Source organism: Aotus nancymaae, unplaced genomic scaffold (genome assembly GCF_030222135.1).
Source record: "Aotus nancymaae isolate 86718 unplaced genomic scaffold, 86718_ANA_hifiasm-v0.15.2.pri h1tg000019l, whole genome shotgun sequence".
Lineage (NCBI taxonomy): Eukaryota > Metazoa > Chordata > Mammalia > Primates > Aotidae > Aotus > Aotus nancymaae.
Window position 1 is genome coordinate 14,721,655 of NW_026988431.1, and position 22,978 is coordinate 14,744,632.

The window sequence follows — 22,978 nt, forward strand, 5'->3', positions numbered from 1 at the left end:
GAACTTGTTGATTTTTTTAGAAAGTATTCCATATGACAATATTAGAGTATTCGTTACAACTGTTTTTTTAAAAAGCAACAACAATTTTCAATTCATTTTTAGACATTACAAGTAACCTCTTTTCTTCTCCTATTGATCTAACATTCATCGGGTGTATCCGGGAAGAAAAAAGAATCATTAGGTTACACAAAACTGATGAGAAACATTGGTATTAAAAAGTAGTATATCAACTGGATGTTTCCCAATAGGCAGTTGTTGAGAACCATTGATATATAATAAGACCTTCATATCATTGCCTGATTATTTACTCTTTCCAGAAAGTGCTTGTGTTATTTCAATACAGGCAAAATATAGGAAAATCATATTGTAAGAAAATATTTGCCCCATATTCAATCTCCTCCCCCACTTCTGCTTTTCCTCCACAACTACCACCACCAAATAAATAAATAAATAAAAATAAGCAAGCAAACACATTAGTCTATTATTTTCTAAATTATGCAAAAAATAAACAGAATTATAGGTATAGGAAAGTTGATGAATATGCAGTTCTATTAATGAAGCACCACCTATAGCACCTCCAAAGAGATGGCATGAGCTTCAGCAGGTAGTTCGAATTGTAGGCATATGTAGCATTAGAGAATTAGGCTACAGAAAAAGAAAGTTACTATGTGGTCTATCACAAGTGAACTAGTATCATGTACATGAAATGTGGCTGGATACACAATGAAAATACTAAACTAAAATTTCTGTACAAACCAGGAGAAAGTGAAAAAAGTATATATTTTTCTATTTCATAAGTCAAATCAAAGTTCATCAACTTAAAGCTAAGTCCTAAGATGTCAACTGCATTAAGTAGGTCTAGTCTCAGGCTAGAACTTAATTTCCTGTTATATATCACTGTGGTTTTTGAATTTACATCTGTAGTAGTAACTTAACTTTCATTTGTTCCAAAATGAATTTCATGCTCAACTTGTTTTTCTTAATTAAACTTCCTTTAGCAGTCCCTAATATGTGTATTATTAAAACTCATTAGTCCCACTCACAATTGCCCGTCACTTTTTTGACTACATATTCACATATTGAAATGCTGCGCTGCTATATATAGGAAGAAAATTAAATAATAAATATGGGGACTTGAACGTTTTATGAGTGTCAGGATGAGAGAGTGCCTGCAAAGCCCATAAGGTTTCACACAAAAGAGGCATTACTGCTAAAGCTAACATGCTGACACATCTCTGATCTATAAAGTCTGCAGTAATGGCAGTAGTAAAGCATTTTGCCATTGACTAGAATTTCTCTTACATGCAACGGAAATAGGCACAGAAGAGATTATACTGACTGTTATAAAAAGAATTCATATAAAAATCCCCCAAAAGTTTAATGTCTAATAATTTCAAATGCCTGGAATGATTCACTAGTTTTCCCTGACTTAAGTTAAGCTTCGAGTTGACAGTCATTCTCTTTCACACAGGTTAGCTACCAAATGGCTGTGGGGTTTTTGTTTGTTTGATTTTACTTTGTTTGGGGGATGACTCTTAAAGGCAGAGATTATTCAGATCGTTTTATACCAGCATAGTAATATTTGATATTATCAACATTATTTCATTAATAACAGAATAAAAGGACCAAGCACATGTGCTACTATTAAGGAATAATCTTTCTTAGAAACAGTTGGGAATGATGCTATCCCACAGGATTAAATTGTTAGGCAACTCATGATTCTTTAAATTATCTCTTAAAAAAGCAAAATAAACCTTAGATTCATCATGAGTGTTCACAAATTTGGTTTTCTTTCCATGCTTTGAAAATGTAATGTGTCAAAAACATGAATTTTAAATTAATTGAAAGTTGGTTTTTTGTTCTTTTTTATTTCTCAATAAAGCAAAAGAGATGGAAGATTTGCACTTGGAAGTGCCATGTGTTAAATTTCAACAAGTCATTTAAAAATAATTGCCCTTATCACTTTGCTTCTAATTAAGAGTGTGTGCTAACTTCTTTTTAATGTAAAATAACATTTAATGTAGTTAATCATCTCAAAATCATAGAGAGAAGCTGCAGCAAATGTGTTAGCTTTCCCTGAATGTTAGGGCAGACAGAACACATGAAAGGTTTTCGAGGGACAGGTGCAGCTGTCAAGCAAAGCTCCAGTGAATGCAACATCAGTTTTTCCATAGTGATAAACTTAGGGGAATCCAATGTTACTTCTTGTCACCTATATTAGAAACTATGCTTGCAATTTTCAGGGCTAATTGACAGCTTCCATCTCCTTACCCCAAACTACCACGTTTTGTATTACTCTGATAGAAAATTCACAACTCATTCAAGGCCACCATGTTCTTTTTAATAATTATGGCCAAAAATAGGTATTGAGTAAGATAGAGCTAAGTGTAATTAATTTTCTAAGTGAACTCCTCAGGTTTTTCAATAGTTCTTAGAACAATTCACTCTATTGGGGAGAGCCTTTATCTAACTGGGTACCTTCATCTTCATTTACTCACCACAGCTTTTTAAAAATTTGTGGTGTGTAGTTTTGTATATATTTCTTTCCATTGTTATTGGCTTTCCAAAGTGGATTTACTACCTACAATGTTTACCAAGTTTCGCGTATGTACTGCTTGCTGAAACAAAGAATACAGCCCATCCAAGTAGATTATAACAAAGAATAGGTCACTTTCTCCCTTTTCATTTTAACTGACAAAAGAGAATATAAAAAGGGAGTAGAAAGCATTGTTTATTCTGACAGAAACATGTTTTTCAGGCACTACAAAGCCACATTCAGTTAAGTCTTCCATTTTGACACTATGACACATGAAATGACTACTGATTTAATGGTTTTGAAATATGCAACTCAAAAAGGACCTTCTTTTTCATGTTTTGAATTATCCATCTATTTTTATATCAACAGTCATATTCTCTATTAGCTTAAAAAGAGAAATTCCAACCCACGTACCACTCACCTTAATTACTTATTTGCTATTACCACTTAATGTTATTTATTTACTGGCTGTCTTTTTTAAAATCCATTTAAACTTTGAAAACTATTTTCAATCCTATTAGACAGTGTGGCTAGGATTAGAGGGTAGAATGTGCCAGTACACAGAGCATCCATTCTTCTACTTTCAGCCTGCACGTGAACCACGTGACTTACGGCAGAGTAAAAAGAGACTAACCTAGCTTCTCAGATATCTCCTTGAAACTAACAATTGGTTTGTAGAAACTATTTATTGTTATTTGTGTAATCTCTAAATAAGCTTACACGATGTCTACTGAAATAGGAAATATCTAACTCTTCCACTTTAGAATTCCTGGGAGACAAAAGTTTTATATTTTGCTATTACATCTTTAAAAAACAAATCTCACATGCATGCTTCAAAATTAGATTTCAGAAACATACATGCCTACACAAATCCAGGAAGAAAGTTTGGTGAGACTAATCTTTTAGTAACTAGAATGTCGCATGTATCTAGAATTCCTGAAAAAAGTACTAGAGAATGAGTGTGCTTCAGATGACATTGAAGAGATGCCTTTTGATGAGTTCACACATAACAGACTTCAGTGCTAAACCACAAAGGTATCTGCATACACTTCATAATCTGTAAACCAGAAATCCCTGAAAAAAGGTAACACTTTCCTTCTAAACATTGAAACATACAAAAATGCACGCTTTCTCTTTTATCTATCTCCATTTTATTCCAAGGCATTTGAATGTCTGAAAGTTTAAAATTTAACGAATTGGCTTTAAATCTTAAAAAAAAGCCAACTAAAATTATGATATTGAAATATCAGATCCGTTAACCTACTGAACACATTTATACACATCCCTCCAATAAATCAGTTCTTTGTATGCAATTGCTCTGAAGCTACATGGACTCCAAGATTACTTCAGAATAATATGCTTTTCTGGATTCCAAAGCAACTTTTAGTTGCCTGAGTTAATTCATATTCACTCATTTGAGTGATTAATTATAGCTGCTGAAATTGATTTCCTTCTGCAAACAAAGATGAGATTTTATCAGGAGCTATAGAATTCTTTAAAAAACAAAAATCCCTGAATTCAGCTGCAAGAAAATGTCTGGGAACGCGCGCGCACCGCTCAGGCGTAAAGAAAAGCCAGTAAGTGGAGAGGCAGGCAGGGCAGGGACGCATCAGAAACGCAGCCGTCTGCCTGGCGCACTGGCTAGCCTGGGCCCTCGGCAAAAAGCCTGCAACGTCTTCTCGGGCTCCTCCAACTCGAAGAAAGTTACCTCGGACTAGTATTATGGCAAGTCGTGCAAGTGAATTACAAGACAACATGTGTGGCCAGTCACCCACTTCTACTGTCTCCATCCGGTGCAGTGACCCTTTAACCCTTTAGCGTCGGGCGGGCTGAGAGAAGTGGGAATCGGGAAGGGGTAGGAGACGGGGTTGGGGAGCAGACAGCCTGGAAACAGCCAATTCCCCGAGCAAAATCCCCCGCTGGAAGTCACGACCGCTGCCGAAACGGCGGCCGAAACCCAGCGATTTCTACTTGGGCTTTTCTGCTCTCCATGCAGGTTTTCCAAGGCACCGCCGCTTCCCCTCCTTAAAGTACTGCGAGGAGAAAGCCCTGGATCCGGGAAGCAGCTCCCAACCGAGAGATTTTCCATGCAAAGTTGAGAGCCTGGAGAGCTGCTCGGCTCCCCCACCGACGCCACAAAAATAAGGTTTTGAGCTCGATCTAGGTAGCTCCCCAGCGATCCTCCGGGGATGCGCGAGGTGGTTTTCCATCCCCTTCCTCTCTCCATCTCGCAGGCTGCGCGTCCGCAGCACCCTCCGCGCACTGCCACAAAACCCTGGCAGCCCCCTCCCAGGAAGAGAGCCACAAACTTACCCTCAGCAAGATCAATCCACAGAGGGAGCCCCTCATCTTCCCCCGGTCCCTTCGCAATGATTCAAGGAGACGGTTTCTACAACACTTCGCCGTCAAAGCCAAGCTGAAATGGTCAAAGTATTTACCAGTTTCTAGACGCTTTATTGAAATCTCGAGCCCCCGGTAATTCTTGTTTCAGGATTCAAGATGCTTCCTTTTTTCTTTTTTCTTTTTTGCTTTAAGCATCCGCAACCCCAGTTTTGTACCCCCCTCCTTTTTTATTCACCCACGGACACTTCCAAAACGTGTCGATTGATCCTTTTTTCTCTCCAGATGCAACCACGATCCAGAATCCTGGGGACCCAAAGCCACCTCCATGTAAATCCGACCATCAGGCAAGAAATACAAATGATCAAACAACGTTACTTCTTTCAGCTGCAATCAGATAATCCTACTAATCCAATAGATTTATCTCGATTGGAAATTGACCTCAAAAATGAATTCCCGGTGCTGATGTCCAGAAGAACAATTTCATAACCCTGTTCGGGTGACTGAAAAATTGTGGTTTCTTTCTTTCTTTTTTAAAAAATCTTTTTTGGATTCTGGGTGCACTGCTCGCACAAAAAAAAAAAAAAAAAAAAAAAAAAAAAAAAAATGCCGAGGACCCTGGTTTTACCCTAATATAGGTTTCTACTCCAAATCGGTGCAGGATGAAAAATGGTACAAAGATACCCCTAGTGGCTCCAGGCGATATTGCAGGGATCTCACTTTTTTCCCATCCCCTCTCCTCACCTTTTTTTTTTCTGCCCCTTTAGATAACTGGCTGCTGTAGTAGTAGTTAAAGAAGGCTGAACCGCAATTAACATGAACGATATATGACTACTTGAATAAATCATCTGATCTTTCTTTGTTTTATGTTTAAAGACTGAATCTTCTGTGCTTCTGTCTCCTCTGGATTCTATTTTTTTATACAAAATTTTTCCCAATGGCAGTTAGTAGCTAAAATGCCAATCTGAGGCAACTCTGTGATTTCAAAGCAATTGTATTTGTTTCCTGAATAACTATCGATCTAGAAGAAGACTCAGTCTTCATGAGATATGCTGCTTTTGGAAAAATGCTTAAAATATTATTTTCTCTAAAAGAATATGATTATGAATGTGTGTGTGTATGGTCATTTATATGTGTGTGTATATAGGAAGATATTCTTAGACAATCTATTCTCATTTTGGACTTTTGATGTTCATTCAGCAAAGCAAGCAATAGCTCCTCTAAGCCTGTGGTTAAAGAGCAAGACCTAAGAGTCATTACACAGGCCTCAATGTTGCTTACCTGAATGCTTTGAAATTCAGTGACCTCAAGATTACCCCCAGCATTTCCGACAGGCTCCAGAGAAAGAGTCAATGTAAAGGATTTCATGACTTTGTTTTGCCAAGCCCTCTAAACATACTTTGAGGGCTTGAAATACAAATTGGGCCTAGTAAACTAGAGAAGTCGAATTCTCTTTCATAGTGAAGGGTTCTGAAGCTGCAAGGACTTCAAGATACTCTTTCTTAACTGACTAAATAATTAAGCCTTTTTAGTGTACAAGCTGTTAAGGAGTCAAAAGACCTTTCTTCTACCACTGGTGTTGCTACTAATTGGCTATGCGACTTTGGGCCATCACTTTTTGGCCCACAGTTAATTTGTCTATTAACATTAAGGGGTAAACTCACATAAATCAACAAATATACATGTTCCTGGATGGGAAAATCAATATAGAAAATTAATCTATAGAACTAATGTAATTATTAATAAAATTTACTACAGTTTTTTGTGAAACATGAAAAGTTAATTCTAAAATGTGTTTGGAAGAGCAGAGGATAAGAAATTATCAATACAATCTGAAGAACAAGGTTCAGGAAATCCCCATATGAACTATTAAGGCTTAATATAAAGTAACAGTAACTGAGGCAATGTAGATTTGGTTCAGGGCTAGAAATTAGTCCAATGGAACAGAATAGAAAGCCTGGGAAAATATTCATGCATTTATGGAACTTGATAAATAACTAGTGACATTAAAAAGCAGGGAGGAAAGATGACATATTCAGACATTGAATTAGCAATATGAAAAAATGATCATACTAGATTGCAACTTCACACATATGTATGTTAAGGTGTGTTAAAGACCTAAAGATGCTGAGCAAATTTTACAGCCTTTATAGGGAAATAGCCTTATGATTTTGGGTAGATAAGAACAGAAACTAAATGGGAAAATGCGGTTTAATAAACAGGATATAAAACCAAAATCCATAAAGAAAACATGTTAAATTTGATATATTAAAATAAAACAATTATATACATCAAAATGAACACTCAGAAAACGTATTTGCAATGCATATAATCAAAGAAGGATTACTATCCAAAGTACATGAAGGGTCTTATAAAAGATAAAGAATATGGTATGAAAGAGTGGGTTAAGGAAATGAATAGCTGATTGACAGAAAATGATTCTCAATGTCCAATAAGCATCTGAAAAAGGTCCTCAATCCCACTAGCTATTAGAGAAATGCAATTTAAAATAATGAGATTTTTGTTTCACAGTCATGAAATTGGCAGAAATTTACAAGTCCAGCAAAAGTTAATATTGATGAAAATGTGATCAAATCATAGAGAGTATATGATAGTACAAGTTCAGAGAGCAGTTTAGCAATAGTTGAACATTCTCATATCCTATAATCCAGTCTTTCCACTCCTAAAACTATTCATTACAAAACTATTTGAAAGAGGAAAAAACACAGTAGGAGGGAGAAATCATCTAAACACCTTTAGATAAATAACTGAACAAAATATTTATAGAATATTCATATACTGCAATAGCAGAAGTGGTAACAAGAAAAATGAATGTTAACTTAGCTCCTTGAATTAATATAAATGAATCTCAAAAATATAATGTGAAGCCACAATAACAAAAAAGGATGTTGTGGAAAGATGCTTACAGGATGATGGTATCTGTATATAAAGTTTAAAAACATGCAAAGTAATTACATGCATTATATTTGATCACATACATATATAGAGCAACAGATACCAACATGCATGATAATGATAAACATGAAATTCAGGGTAGAGGCTACCATTCGGAGGGTGCGAGGTAAATGGAATTGGAAGGCATCACTGGAAGCTTCGACAGTATCTATGGTGCTCCATTTCTCAGTCTGAATCTTGAATACATGGGAGTTTACAATATTACTATATAAATTGTTCATATGCTTTAAATATTTTATTGAAATTAAAGATTTAGACTAGGTGATTCCTGTGTTTTACCATATTATAAAATTTTCTAATTAAAAAGGTCTGTGAAAAAAAGTATGAAAGTTCAATAGTTCATAATGTGCTTTTTATCTGGTTAATTTTTTAAAATGTACTACTTAATATTTCTAAGAAGTGTAAATGGAATGGTGCTTATTTATTTCTATAATTGATAATAGAAATTCTAGCTAGGAAGCAAAAATTACCACCTAAATAGGAAAATATGGCTGAAATTGAAAATATATATATGATCCTCAACTAGCTCTTTCTTGTATTTTCCTTTGATCTCACAAATAGTAACGGGGCCTCTGAAATTGTGAAACAGTCAATCAACTGATTGATTATGTTCAGTCTGACCAGTTAACTATAAACTACCATAGTCAGTGTAGCCATAAGCCAAACTTACAACATGAAAGAAAATTCACCCAGAATGTTAAAAATATGTATGTGAATTCAAATAAGAAGCCTTTGTTGATATGAAATATGAGGACTGGATATCTCATTTTACAATCACTAGGTATTATTTTTCATAATCCATGCAAAAGACATGCCAAGTATTAGAAAAGAAAATTTATATAACTCGGTTGAGCAGTTAATACCATTCAATGCACCCCAGACTCAGGAAAAAATGCCTTAGTTAATTGTCAAACTATCAATTTTTGATTATCCAGAATAGATTTCCTGGAAATAACCAAAACAGATTTGTGATAAGGAAATAGTAAGACACCAGTTTAATTTCCTTTGATAATAGAATAGATAAGGGAGAAGTAGATGTCCTGTTATATTTCTGAAATTTGGAGAGGTTGACATTCTTTCAGCAACCACTTTGACCGATTTGTTGATTGTAAATGGTCAGTAGTTATTGTTATAAATTAATATTTCAGCATCCATACTGAACAATTATTAGATATTAATACAGAACTAAAGGTTCATTTTTCAGTGTGTTTAATTGCAAACTGGGTTGTCATAGGAAGGTAGTTCATGAAGAGTGAAGGAGGAGAAATGAAAGGAGAAGGCTGTATAGTGGAAAGGCGTCTGAGGATGAAAATGTGAATCAAATTCATGTCTCTCCCTGCTGATTTACTCACAGAGAGGATAGAAACATACTTAATATTTGTATCCCTCATGACACAAATTATTAGCAAATGACTGACTTAACAGATCAAACAATGGAACATAAAGAGAATAAATTTATTCTCTACATTAGATGGGCTTGATAATTTCTTCAGAAAATGAAATCAATACAGGAGGGAAGTAAAAATTGCTATGAATAATAATAATGGAAATAAAAGGCCAAGATTGGTAGACACGACCACTATAGGGCATTCCAATTTAACCATGTTATTAAAATTTCAGCTCTGATACAAAAAAAAAATGCTAGAATTACATATCCTGTTTTAGTTTCTATATCAAATAGAAAATAATTGATTGATTGATTGATTAATATCAAATGGCTCACATGAGGAAATAGCATGATTTTAATAACAAATAAGTGAGCAATTATTTCATTGTTGCTTTTAATACAAAAGAGTTATTTTGTGAAAAAGTGGGTTTTTTTGATAAATAGTATGAAAGCACATCTTTTATGACCAGGTCAAATCAATTAAGTTCTGGCTTGTGATAAACATCTTAGGATACTGTGAAAGATTGGAGCTCAGTGTCTGAAAAAGAGGAAATAACCTAAATATCTCACATATCCCATAAACATATATACCTATTATGTACCCACAACAATTTTAATAAAATAATTTTTAAAATTCTGAAGCTAGAGAACACTAAATCAAACACCGCATGTTCTTACTCATAGGCGGGTGTTGAACAATGAGAACACATGGACACAGGGAGGGGAGCACTATACACTGGGGTCTGTTGGGGGGAAATAGGGGAGGGACAGCAGGGGGTGGGGAGTTGGGGAGAGATAGCATGGGGAGAAATACCACATATAGGTGAAAGGGAGGAAGGCAGCAAATCACACTGCCACGTATGCACCTATGCAACAATCTTGCATGTTCTTCACATGTACCCCAAAAGCTAAAATGCAATTAAAAAAAAAAGAATTGTAAAGCAAGTCTAGAGAAAAAGAAAATCCTCTACTATCTTCAGAACTCCCCTGATGTAACCCCTTATTAAGTGCTCGAGACTTGAATCTAAATGACTGGCAATTAGGAATTATGAAAGAAACAAAAATAAAAAGTGTTGCAACATTGTAAGTTCTGACTACTGCAAAGGTGACTTTTTATGAAGCGGTTCTTTCTATGGGGAAGAATCTACTCCCACAATCCTGCTTAATTAGAAAAGACTATTTAAAATGCTTGACTGGTACTATTTCAGGTATGTATTGGGAGAATACACCTGCCTGGATTCTAAATATACCAGATGTATCTTTATATTCCATGGAATAGAGATTGGTAAGGGAAACTAAGGAAGTGATGATCAAGACTAGATATTTTGTTTGTTTATCTAGAGATCTGGTCTCACTGTCTAGCCCAGGCTGGAGTGCAGAGGCACGATCACAGCCCACTGCGAGCTCTAACTCCCCAAGCTTAGATGATCCTCCCATGTCAGCCTCCTGAGTAGCTGAGACTACAGGCACCATTCCATCACACCAGGCTAATTTTTGTATTTTTTCTAGAGACAAAGTTTTTTTTATGTCACCCAGTCAGGCCTTGAATTCCTGAGCTCAAGCAATCTGCCCACCTTGGCTGTGCGGGTATTACAGGCATAGCCCACTATGGCTAGCCAAGACTAGATATTTTAGGATGAGACTGCCACTTTTGAAATGGGGCTTTTTCATTAATGTTGGTTAGAGATGCTAAGATATTTACAGAAGTACTCTTAAAATGATTTAAATCAGAAAAAATCCAGATTTTCAAAACAAATAATTTTGACTTGTTAAAAACTTTCAAATAATGGTGCCATTATGCTAACAATTAAGATTCTGTTTTGTTTCTTTTTGAAAAGCTCTTTTTTATATCTATAATTGATATATTTACTTAATTGGTAAAATTGAAAAATATAGAAATTTCCAACCTCAAAGGTTTTAGCTAATAATAGCATAATGAATGATTTTGCAGAATTTTCTTCATTTTTGAATGTATATTTGTATGTAATATTTGTGAGACAGTATTTATGCTGACTCTCTAATAACCTCAGAGCAGGTTCTCTTAATATTTTAGTGGCTTTTGATTCCATAATACTATGATTGATTTTGACATTGCAATGTAGTCTAGAATTAAATTGTATAAAATTATCTTAGATATTCCTTAAGTACTGAAGGAATATCTAAGATAATTATCTTATTAAACATCATCTATTAATGTTTATTGTAGAATATTAGTTAATTTGAGTCTGTTTCCAGTATTAGCAGAATATGGTATAAATTTGACCTAATAGGATGGGAAACCACATGAAAATTAATGTTCTGTAGTTCAAGATGGAAAAAGAAATTTTTAGTTATATCCCAGTGGCATTGACATCTCATTGACTTCACAGACAAGAGTTGGGTACTCTTTTTTTAGTAGGATTTTATGCTAATTACATAATTAAAGGTGAACACTAGCCTGAATTTTCATTATTGTTCAATTAACAACTTAATGAGCATCTTCTACCTCTCTCAAAATATTTAGTTTCATGATTTCCAAAATATTAGTAAATGAACCCTCAAAATGACATCTTTTAAAGGAATGGTTATTTCTCTGTCTTCTTGTCTCTCCATCTCTCTCTCTCTCTCTCTCTCTCTATCACCTATCTATCTACACGTTAATCTGCCTCTTCAGTTAATTTTTGACTACTTACAAGAAACTGAGAAAATATGTCACAAGTTTTTAAAAATAATGTATTTTTCTAAGATCATTTGTGCTTGGTTTTAGAGTTTGTTTTTGCTTGTATTGAATAAAATTACTTCTGATGAACTAGAAACAAACAGTGGAATGATGTAATCAAACAGAAAGATAAAACTATGTTACACTCAATGCATAAGAAATTGTTCAGCCTTCCACCCATCCTCAAATTCGTGACTCTCAGCTTCTTCTTGTGTCTTCTTCTTTAAAAGTTTCCCAAGTCTTCCCTAGTGATAAACAAGCTAACAAACGGTGATTTGTTACACACACAAAAAATTAAATTTTGACCCTTTATTTATAAATTGTACTAGGAGGGAGGGAGAGAAGGAAAGCAGGGCATGGTAATATTTCAGATGTAGTTGCTTACATAGATTAAGCAGAAAAGGTAATGTCAAAATAGTTCAAAGCATGATTTGTTATGTCACAAAATAGATAGACTATTAGGATAGATGGTTTATGTGTTAATAGAAAGTATACTCATTATATGATGGAATGAGAATATAATGCTTGGCTTATGTGTAATACATTAAACCAACTCACAATTCATCTCCTTATCATTCATAAGTCTGGTGAAGCTATAATAAATATCTTGTAGCTGAAATTCATCTTACAAGAACTCAAACTAATCATTAAAACAACTAGAGTATATTTGAACATTGGCCGAAAGAACTGCACTTTTAAAGTTCTTTTATGGACTCACAAAGACTCCTTTGGCTAACTGGAAAAAGCCCAAGAAGATAAGATAAGTGACTTAACTAAGATCACATTGAGGTAAGCAGCATTGCCCAGATGAGAAGCCATCGTGCCATGCCACACCTGACTTGATGTTTCTTACGTTTGCTTTTTGGTATCACAGACAGATTCATTGATCTTAAAATATTGGACCACATTAAAAATTGAAATTAACAAACAAATCAGGAAAGAACATCATTAAATATGCTTAATATGGTAATTGGAATAACACCCCCCACCTCCCATTGATATCCTAATTCCTGGAATCTGTGTATATGCCACTTTACATGGCAAAAGGGACTTTGCAAATGTGATTAAGTTGAGGATCTTCAGATGTGGAGATTATTCCGGGTTATCCGGATGGGTCCAAAGTAATCAAAGTATTTTTATTAGAGGAAGGCAGAGGGGTCAGGGATCAGAATCAGAGTAAGAAATGTGATAACAGAAACAGAGATGAGACAGAAAGAGAGAGTCAGAGACATTTGAAGATGCTACACTGTTGGCTTAGAAGATGAAAGAAGGAGCTACAAGCCAGGGAAAACAGGCGGTTTCTAGGCAAGAAAATGGAATTTTTTCTAGAACTACCAAAAAGAACACAGCTTTCGCCAATCATTTTAGATTTCTGACATCTTAAACTGGGAGATAATAAATCTGTGTTGTTTTTAAGCCGCTAAATTTATGCAAATTTGTTATAGCTAGAAGAGGAAACTAATACACTTAATTAAAAATACTAGAGAGAAGATCCAGGATGGCTGATCACTAGCAGCTCGGGCACCTAGCTCCCAGTGAAAGCGCAGAGAACGAGAGGACGCCACACTTTCAGACGAATATTTGTTGCTCACAGACCAAGAAATTCCCAGCGGAGGAGCCCCACGGGTCGCCAGAGCGACTCTTGTGGCCAGTGCAGCAGTTTAGCTGGCGCCTTAGAGCGGCAGTTCTTGGTGCAGAGTCCAGAGATTCCTGGGCAGAAAAGCACCATCAATCTTAACACTGCCGTTTCGGCCGGCGCAGTGGATTGCTCAGATTTCGGGGCTGGGAATCAAAAAGTTGGACGTCCGCTCAGAGACCTAGTTAGAAAGTCGGTAATTACAAAGACGACAGAGGGATAAATATATAATGAAGGGAAGAAAGCAGCCTAAAAAGGCAGAGAATACTCAAAATCAGAGTGCCTCTCCCTCTACAGGGGATCGCAATTCCTCATCAGTAACGGAACAAGGCTTAATGTAGAACGAGTGTGTTCCAATAACAGAAGCAGGTTTCAAAATGTGGGTGATGAGAAACTTCCGTGAATTAAAAGAACTTGTTCTAACCCAATGCAAAGAAACTAAGAACCTTGAAAAAAGGTTTGACGAAATGCTAACGAGAATGGACAATTTAGAGAGGAACATAAGTGAATTGATGGAGCTGAAAAGCACAACACGAGAACTTTGCGAAGTATGCACAAGTTTAAACAGTCGAATTGATCAAGCAGAAGAAAGGATATCAGAAGTCGAGGACCAGCTCAGTGAAATGAAACGAGAAGACAAGATTGGAGAAAAAAGGATAAAAAGGAATGAGCAAAGCCTCCAGGAAATATGGGACTATATGAAAAGACCTAATTTACGTTTGATAGGTGTACCTGAATGTAATGAAGAGAATGAATCCAAGTTGGAAAATACTCTTCAGGATATCATTCAGGAAAACTTTCCCAACCTAGCAAGGCAGGGTAATATTCAACTCCAGGTAATACAGAGAACACCACAAAAATATTCTTCAAGAAGACCAACCCCAAGGCACATAATCGCCAGATTTATTAGGGTTGAAATGAAGGAGAAAATACTAAGGGCAGCCAGAGAGAAAGGTCAGGTTACCCATAAAGGGAAACCTATCAGACTTACAGCAGATCTCTCAGCAGAAACCCTACAAGCTAGAAAAGAGTGGGGACCAATATTTAACATCCTTAAAGAAAAGAACTTTCAACCCAGAATTTCCTATCCAGCCAAACTAAGCTTTATGAGCGAAGGAAAAATTAAATCTTTTGTGAACAAACAAGTACTTAGAGACTTCACCACCACCAGGCCTGCTTTACAAGAGCTTCTGAGAGAAGCACTATACATATAAAGGAACAACCAATATCAGCCTTTCCAAAAATATATCAAAAAGCAAGAACATTAACACAATGAAAAATTTACATCAACTAATGGGCAAAAGAGCCAGCTAGCATCAAACGCCAGTACTAAACTTATATATATTCTAATTGGATAAAAAGGCAAAACCCATTGGTATGCTGCATCCAGACCCATCTCACATGCAACGATACACAAAGACTCAAAACAAAGAGAAGGAGGAAGATTTACCAACCAAACAGAGAGTAAAAATAAACAAATAAACAAAAAGCAGGAGATGCAATTCTCGCCTCTGATAAAGTAGACTTTAAAGCAACAAAGATCAAAAGAGGCAAAGAAGGACATTACATAATGGCAAAAGGATCAATGTAACAAGAAGAGCTAACGATTCTATAGATCAACGAGACAGAAAATTAGCAAGGACATTCAGGACTTGAACTCAGACCCGGAACAAGTAAACTTAATAAACATTTATAGAACTCTCCACTTCAAATACACAAAACATACATTACCACCTCACACCTATTCCAAAAGTGGCTACATAATTGGAAGTAAATCACTCCTCAGTAATCGCATAGCATTTCATAGGTTTAAATGAAATATTGGTTGGCTGTTTGTTTACTTTCTTCCCTTATTTCTTCCTGACTACATCATTAAGTATAATTATCTGTATAAAAGAGGTTTTCAAAACTCATTACTAAATTGCATTCTAGCCTGGGCAAGAAAGCAATACTCCCATTCTCTCTCTCTCTTTCTCTTCCTTTTTCCTCCTCTTCTTCATTCTTTTTTTTCTTTCTTTCTAAAAAAAGAAAAAAAAAATACCAAAAATATTCTGCGAATAATCAGTGCTGCCCACAGGAAACATAATGTGAACACATAGGAAATTTTAAATTTCTAGTATCCACATTAAAAAAAGAAGAATCAAGTTAAATTAAATTTAATAATATATTGTATTTAGCCCAATATGTCAAATATTATCACTTCAACATATAATCAATGTGATGGACTATTAAATATATTCAAAATTCAATGTGTATATTATATTTAGAGCACATCTTAACTTGGACTAATTCCATTTCAATAGCTCAGTAGCCACATATGGCTAGTGACTACCATAAAGGATAGTGCAGCTTTATAAGAAACAAGTTAAAAAGAAAATTTTATATATTATCCGTATCATTCTAAAGCTCTGTCACAATCCAGATAAAGAATCACAAAGGCATCTAAGAAATATCAGCATGGTTTTAAAGGAAACTTTCTGATAACTTTGTATTTGAGAATTATATTTAAAAAGAAAGATCAGAAAAGAAACAAAAGTTAAAAAGAACATGAAAGAAGAATATGATTACCTAATGATATTGAGTTGACTGACGTTTGTAAAAATATCAGCAATAATAGAAAGAAATTTATCTGGTAATTTTAGAACAAAATGATAGTTAAGGATGGGATAAGAATAACATTGCTTGGGGCCAACTACATAATATGAACAAATGACCAAGCTCCAATTTCTTCATAGGGAAGAAGGGTGTTTGAACTGGAAAAGAATATGATGGTGAGAAAATGATAAGAAAGCCTGAAGGTAACTTAAATTTGCTTTAAGATTTCAGGTCCAAATCTATTACCTAATTTACAACACTAACAGTATGTGAATATGTGTTCTTGGAACTAATATCAATTATTTTTAAGTCATCATGAAAAAGTGTCATGAAAATGAGCTGTCCTGGTTTTTCAACAAGGACAAACAAATATTGTTTTCAAACAAAATTCCAAAAACTGCAGTTTACCAATCTTGACATTAACTGAAATTCTAAAACTGATGCTCATGTGTGTTTGCTAAGTGTCTAGTCACAATAATGTTTTTTTTCTTTTTTCTTTTTAGATTTATTGGAGCTGGGTGCAGTGACTCACACCTGTAATCCTAGAGTTTTGGGAGGCCAAGGCGTTTGAGGCCAGGAATTTGAGACCAACCTTGGCAACATAGTGAGACCCTGTAGAGACACAAATTTTTTTTATAGAGACCCTGTCTCTACACAGATTTTTTAAAAAATAGCCAGGCATGGTGATGTGAGACTATGGCTCTAATAACTTGAGAGGCTGAGGCAGGAGGATCATTCAAGCCCAGGAGTTGGAGGCTGCAGTGAGCCATGATTGTGCCACTACACTCTAGCCTAGGTGACAGAGTGAGATTCTGTCTGTTTTTTAAAGTCTTATTGGAGTGGCAGATCAAATGTGTCATTTGTATTGTTTATCTTAACTGCATCCCAGGCTTTTTACAAAAATCACCCATAATTTTCTTGTGGACAAAATTGTGACATATGGGCTAGATGGTGGTGTAGTTGAATAAATCTCTTTAAAGTTGAACAATCATTCTACTGTAGTATCCAATATATGTTCTCTCATGCGATCTTCTCTTTTCCTTTTTTGAGGCATGAAATTCCTATAGGAATTTGTTTTGTAATTGGATTTGTCCATTAAGTATGTTAATTTCATGGTAAATAGAAATGAGACACTTTAGTAAGGAGCCTGCCTTAGATTACAGACTTTAAATAAATTATTTAAAACCATCAACTTTTTGGAATTAGTATTTTCAATGATGCTTTTAAAAACTATTTACTAATAAGGAGTTTAATATTTAAATATTAAATTTTAAATCAAATATTAATTCAATTTAGGCAAAGTTTAGCATCTATTTTCTCTCTGTGTCCCCATTTACAATAGAAAAGTTAAGGTCTTATATTTGGATTACTCTCTGCTACACAAACATTTCTATTTAATTAATCAACCATATTAAGTTATCAAAAGGTATTTCTTATTGACAGCATTTAATTGACTTACAAAGAACTTTACCTTATAAAAAGAGTATGTTTAATAAAAGCTTCAAAATTAATCTAAATTTAAAACAAATCGGTAATTAAACAGCAATTTATCATCAATCCTAATTATGACTGCATACATTTTAAATGAACCTTCATGACGTAATGGCAATATATTTTCAACATTTTTTGACTCTTAATCCTGACACAATCAAAAATTTGTCTATTCTTCCTCACCCCATATTCATTAAGAACTAGACCAGGAAGCAAATATAGCAGACAAAAACAATAATAACCACAGCATAAAAATAAGATCTCAGGAAAGCCCATCTTCTTCCTACCCTGATTACCCCTTTTCCTCTCTCCCACTCCATTCCCCTTGTTTCAATATACATATAATATACATAATATATAATTATATTAAAAATAATTCTATATTAAATATATTGAATTAAATATATATATAATTAATATATATATTATACATATGAAGATACATGTATCTCCATTAATCCATTACAAAGATTAACATTTTTATTTATGTATTTGCTCTCTCAGCTGACTTGAAGGCATCCAAACTTAATAATCATAATAGCAAAAAAAAAAAAAAATCAACTCTCATTTGTTGAATGCATCCTCTGTACCAATATTGTACTCCCTTCTTATGCTTATAGGCTTTTTCAAGTTTGAAGAGTACATGTAATTTTTCCTACTTTTACAAGTCAGAAAACTGAAATCCAGTAACACTAAGTGAGTTGGTGCTACTAACAACGGATTAAACTGAGATTACATACAAGTTTAAATCCAGGCCTCCTGTACTCCTGCTAATTGTGAAGGGTGGTAACTCAGAGCTGAAGAGAACAGGTATTGAGGGAAGAGTTTCAGGGTTCAGGAGCTAACATAAATGGAACGGACCGTTGGAGGGGGTTCTTCCAAAAAAGGCAGCAGCATCTTTTAGTGATGGGATGCTCCAAGCTCTTCTATGAGGCAGAAATAACACCGGGACTTGGGGTAGCTTTAGTTCTCCTGCCTCACATAGGGCCAATGCTGCTGACTATTCTAAAGAGCAACAGAGGATAAAGGTGTCTCCTTGTAGTGAGATACAGTGATTCCTCCATGGTTGAAGCTGAACTATGTTTTAAGGCAAGGGAGGACAAGAGGAGAGCCTTGATGAGGCTGAAACTTGGGAGCTGTAAGCAAAATCCTCCTGAAATGACTGGTCAGATGAGAGAAAATACCAGGATGTCCCATTCAAAACTGTGTTCACAGCAACACATTTGGTTTCCCTCTTTATCTGGGAAAGAGCACTGGCTCAAAATCATAGCTAGGGCAACCAGAGAAAGGTGTAGCTCAAAGCACCAGGAGAGAATGACCAGTAAATACGATAGCAGAAGGGTCAACTAAGGTCAGGGAAACAGATCCCAGAGGACTTGGTAACAACAAGATTCTTCATCCAGAAATTGCAAGCAATATTGGGAATTCTTGGCATGGACTCAGATTGGTTCATGGCTGCATGGCTGTGCCAGGCTCACTGGCATCTGCCTTCCTCATCTAACTTCGTCCAATCTATTTCTCACACTGACACCAAAATAATATTTTTATAACACAAATCTGAATAAATCGCTTATCTGCTTAATTTTTACCAGAATTAGTGGTTCTCACTCTGGTTGCACATTAGAATCCCTTGGATCCCTTGGGAAGAAAGTAAAAATACCAATGTTTGGTTCCCCCCTTCAAGAACAGTTAAATCAGAATCTCTGGAGCTGGGGTTATGCCACACTTTCAAATCATTACTGCATGCAGCCTGAGTTAAGAACAGGGATCCAGAGACATATTTTAGATGCTGTAGAATGGTAAAATCCTCCTTAAACTGGATCCTGCTAGCATATGGAGATGTGCACAGGATTTGCATTCAGAAAAACCCGGGTGACTATGTTACTCCCTCTGCGTAATAACTTCTTAGAGGGAAAAATTATTCTTTTTCCTCATCTGCAATGTGGAAGTGGCTGCAGTATTTGTAGACAGAGTTATCTATTTCCTTCAACCTTGATATTTTACCCTGTTCACACTGCATAAAGGAAGATCTTTTAACATAACACATACCTAAGTTTTACTATTGAGAAAGGTCAGTGTTATTAATAGGAGAAAGGGCTGTTGAATTTGAAATGCTCCATTAAAAGATCACCACCACCACCAACAACAAAACAAACATCTAAACCTACTTCTTCTGAGCTTTGTAATGAAACTACTATGAAAAGAAGATTCATAATATTCCAGCCTAATGGATGCTCTTAAGCAGAATGAATAACTCAAGGAAGCATCCTGGGATATAAGGTTACCATCACTTTCCAATGCAGTTTAAAATGATCATTAATACTTATTTTTCTTTTAATAAAATTCATTCTGATAAATCTAGGAAGCTATGGATAAAATTGTCCAGTACAGAGATTTTTATCTCACTTTTAGGTAAGAGAATTTGAGCCAAGAAAAATGTAACATAAGAAGTGTGACACCTCCATTAAATAACCAGATTCATCATGCCAAGGGTATCTTTTATATATTAGATACTCATACCTAGAGATACCTTTCAGCATAGGTAATAGTTTCCTTAAGAATAACAGTCATTTTTAAAATACCTCACTATTCACTAAGCACTTCAACATATCTGATTTTATTTCAGTTTTGGAAAAAAATCAAGATAAGAAGGGCAGATAATATTTGTCCTCTTTTATAATTTAAAAATTCAGCTAAGGAAAATTGGCTCCTACGGCCACACAGAGGTCTGCCAACCATAAAAATCAGACATTTGAACTTTTGGTCTACTGCCCTTTCTAATAGTAAACATTGCTATTTTTCCTAAACTGGTGTGGGGTACAGAAAGACCTCAGATAAGTTAGTCTTGTGGGTTTCAAAATATTTTTTGTGGAGGTCAGTTTTCCAAAAATAATAAATAAATAGGCTGGGCACGGGGGCTTACACCTGTAATCCCAGCACTTTGGGAGACTGAGATGGGTGAATTACTTGAGATCAAGAGTTCTAGAACAGCCTGTCCAACATGGTGAAACCCTGTGTCTACTAAAAATACAAAAAACTAGCTGGTCTTGGTGGCACACACCTGTAATCCCAGCTACTTGGGAGGCTGCGGCACCAGAACGCTTGAACCTGGGAGGTGGAGGCTGCAGTGAGCTGAGATCGCAGCACTGCACTCCAGCCGGGGCATCAGAGTGAGGCTGCCTTAAATAAATAAATAAATAAATAAATAAATAAATAAATAAATGAATGAATAAATTCAATTTGTAAGCAAATAATTTAAGCGAAAACAAAACTGATATAGTAAAAGCCAAGAAGACAGGGGACAAAGAGCTCTGGCCACCAAGTTCCCCTCCCCACCTAGCACCCATTGGAGGGCTTCCTGGGGTGCTGGTTAAAAATCATATGCTCGTTTTACAAAGGAGGAAGCAGAGCCCTCAGAAATTAAGTTATTTGGTTAAGCTCACCCAGGTGGAGATTTCAGGTCTCTGAATTCCTAACAAAATGCCATGTTACAGTGTCTCCCAGATCACATGGGTATGAATAGCTTCAGCTACCACCTCCAAGCTGGCCACTTGCTTTCCTGACCAGCACTCTCTCTTCCCACCCATTGCCTCTCTAAGCCCGCTGTGCTACTTGTGGCTTTTCAAATCCACCATGCTCTTTCTGAAACATTTTACCTTTGCACTTGGCTTTCTCTCTGTCTGAAAGGCTTTCCTTTTGGATGCCCTCTTTCCTAATCAATCCACCTTTCTAATTTCCAAAGGTCCATCAATCCTTACTTTAGTCAGCACTGCCTCTGTTAGCCCTTCAGAGATACAACCTATCCTACTTCACTCCTCACTGCCACTCTTGACCCCTTATAGCCTCCACTCCCAAGCTAGGTTGAGGTTAAGCCTATTCAAACTATGCTTATCCTTATCTCCTACCACATTTGTAACGTATTAATTGTTCTTCAGGAGAGTTTTATCTACATTCCTACCTTTGCTCCCCAGCATTCTGAATCTATTGACTATCACAACCAGTATTTGTTAAAAAAAAAAAAAAAAGAAATGCATAAATGAATGAATGTTATCTTTATTTCTTAGAGAAAGCATGAATGTGGAGTAGTGTAGAATGCATTCCAAAGAAATGAGCCTCAGTTGAACTTGCTGCCTATACTATATCATTCTGCCAGAAAATGACAGTCATGGACTCCAGCAGATCTCAACTCACAGCTCTCAAAACTTCCAGGACCAGGACAGACATGTCTTGCCAGATACCTACATTAAGCAGCCTTATCTTTCATTCACAAATTTGAAGAGAAAAAAAGAAACAGAAAGCATCTGGAAAAAAAGCATTAAAAAGGAAAAACAAATAAATAGAAAAACAATAACCATAATGAGAAAATAGATTTTCGGGGAAAAAAAAATTAAAAATATTTAACCTATGACTTTTAAGGAGATTTGAGGGACTACTGTTTCAAGAAAATAAAAATAGCCTTCTCTGAAAATATATCTATAATTTAGCATAGATTTTTGATAGAACTCTAATATTAAAATTTAAAAATAATTAATAAAAGCCCTGAGTCACCAAATGCATGTGACTGCAGATTAATTCACAAACCAAAAGATGAAGGAAAAATCTCTCACTTAAAAACTGGTATTATGATAGATTTTGAAGGAATAAGTAAATAAATTAGAGTTTACAATCCCAGGTGTCCCTGTTGTTTTATTTTACTTCTACTGCTTTCAAGAAAAACTTAATATAATAATTTTACTGAAATTATGTCTAATAAAACACATTTTCAAATTGTGCACAATGTTCTCCTAGAATTGACAAGATAAACTAACACATTATTAGTGTAAAATCTTTATGAAGAGTAATTTTACTGCACTTTTTAAGAACCATACATTTCCCTTGTGCTACAGCATTGTTTTTTTCTTGGGGAAAAGCACTGAGAAAACAAACACTGAGTATTGAAGAAAGAAGACCTAGAAACTCCTTTCTCTTCTGAAGCTAACATTATTTTCCTCATTTGTTTTGTTTTTGTTTGTTTCTTAAATACTTTTGTCCGCTGTTGCTCAAGGAATGGAAAATTTCAATTAGGAGGAATAAGTTTAAGAAAACTATTGAGGCTGGGCACAGTGGCTCATGCCTGTAATCCCAGCACTTGGGGACTGAGGCCAAGGTGGGTGATTCACCAGAGGTCAAGAGTTTGAGAGCAGCCTGGCCAACATAGTGAAACCTGGTCTTTACTACAAATACAAAAATTAGCTGGGCATAGTGGCGGCTGCCTGTAGTCCCAGCGACTCAGGAGGCTGAGGCAGGAGAATTGCTTGAGCCCAGGAGGCAGAGGATGCA

The 22,978-nt window shown here is 35.6% G+C and overlaps 1 protein-coding gene across 11 annotated transcripts in view; it reads right to left on the bottom strand.

The window, feature by feature from the left end:
- NLGN1 (neuroligin 1) overlaps window positions 1–22,978 on the bottom strand; it is a 907,355-nt gene that overhangs the window by 722,293 nt on the left and 162,084 nt on the right. The window contains exon 1 of one of the 11 annotated variants that reach the window (XM_064378629.1): window positions 4,850–5,409. The exons of the other annotated variants lie outside the window; for them this stretch is intronic. The gene's annotated coding sequence lies outside the window, so the exon portion shown is untranslated. Of the gene's footprint in view, window positions 1–4,849; window positions 5,410–22,978 lie in introns of those variants that run through there. 11 annotated transcript variants of the gene reach the window in all.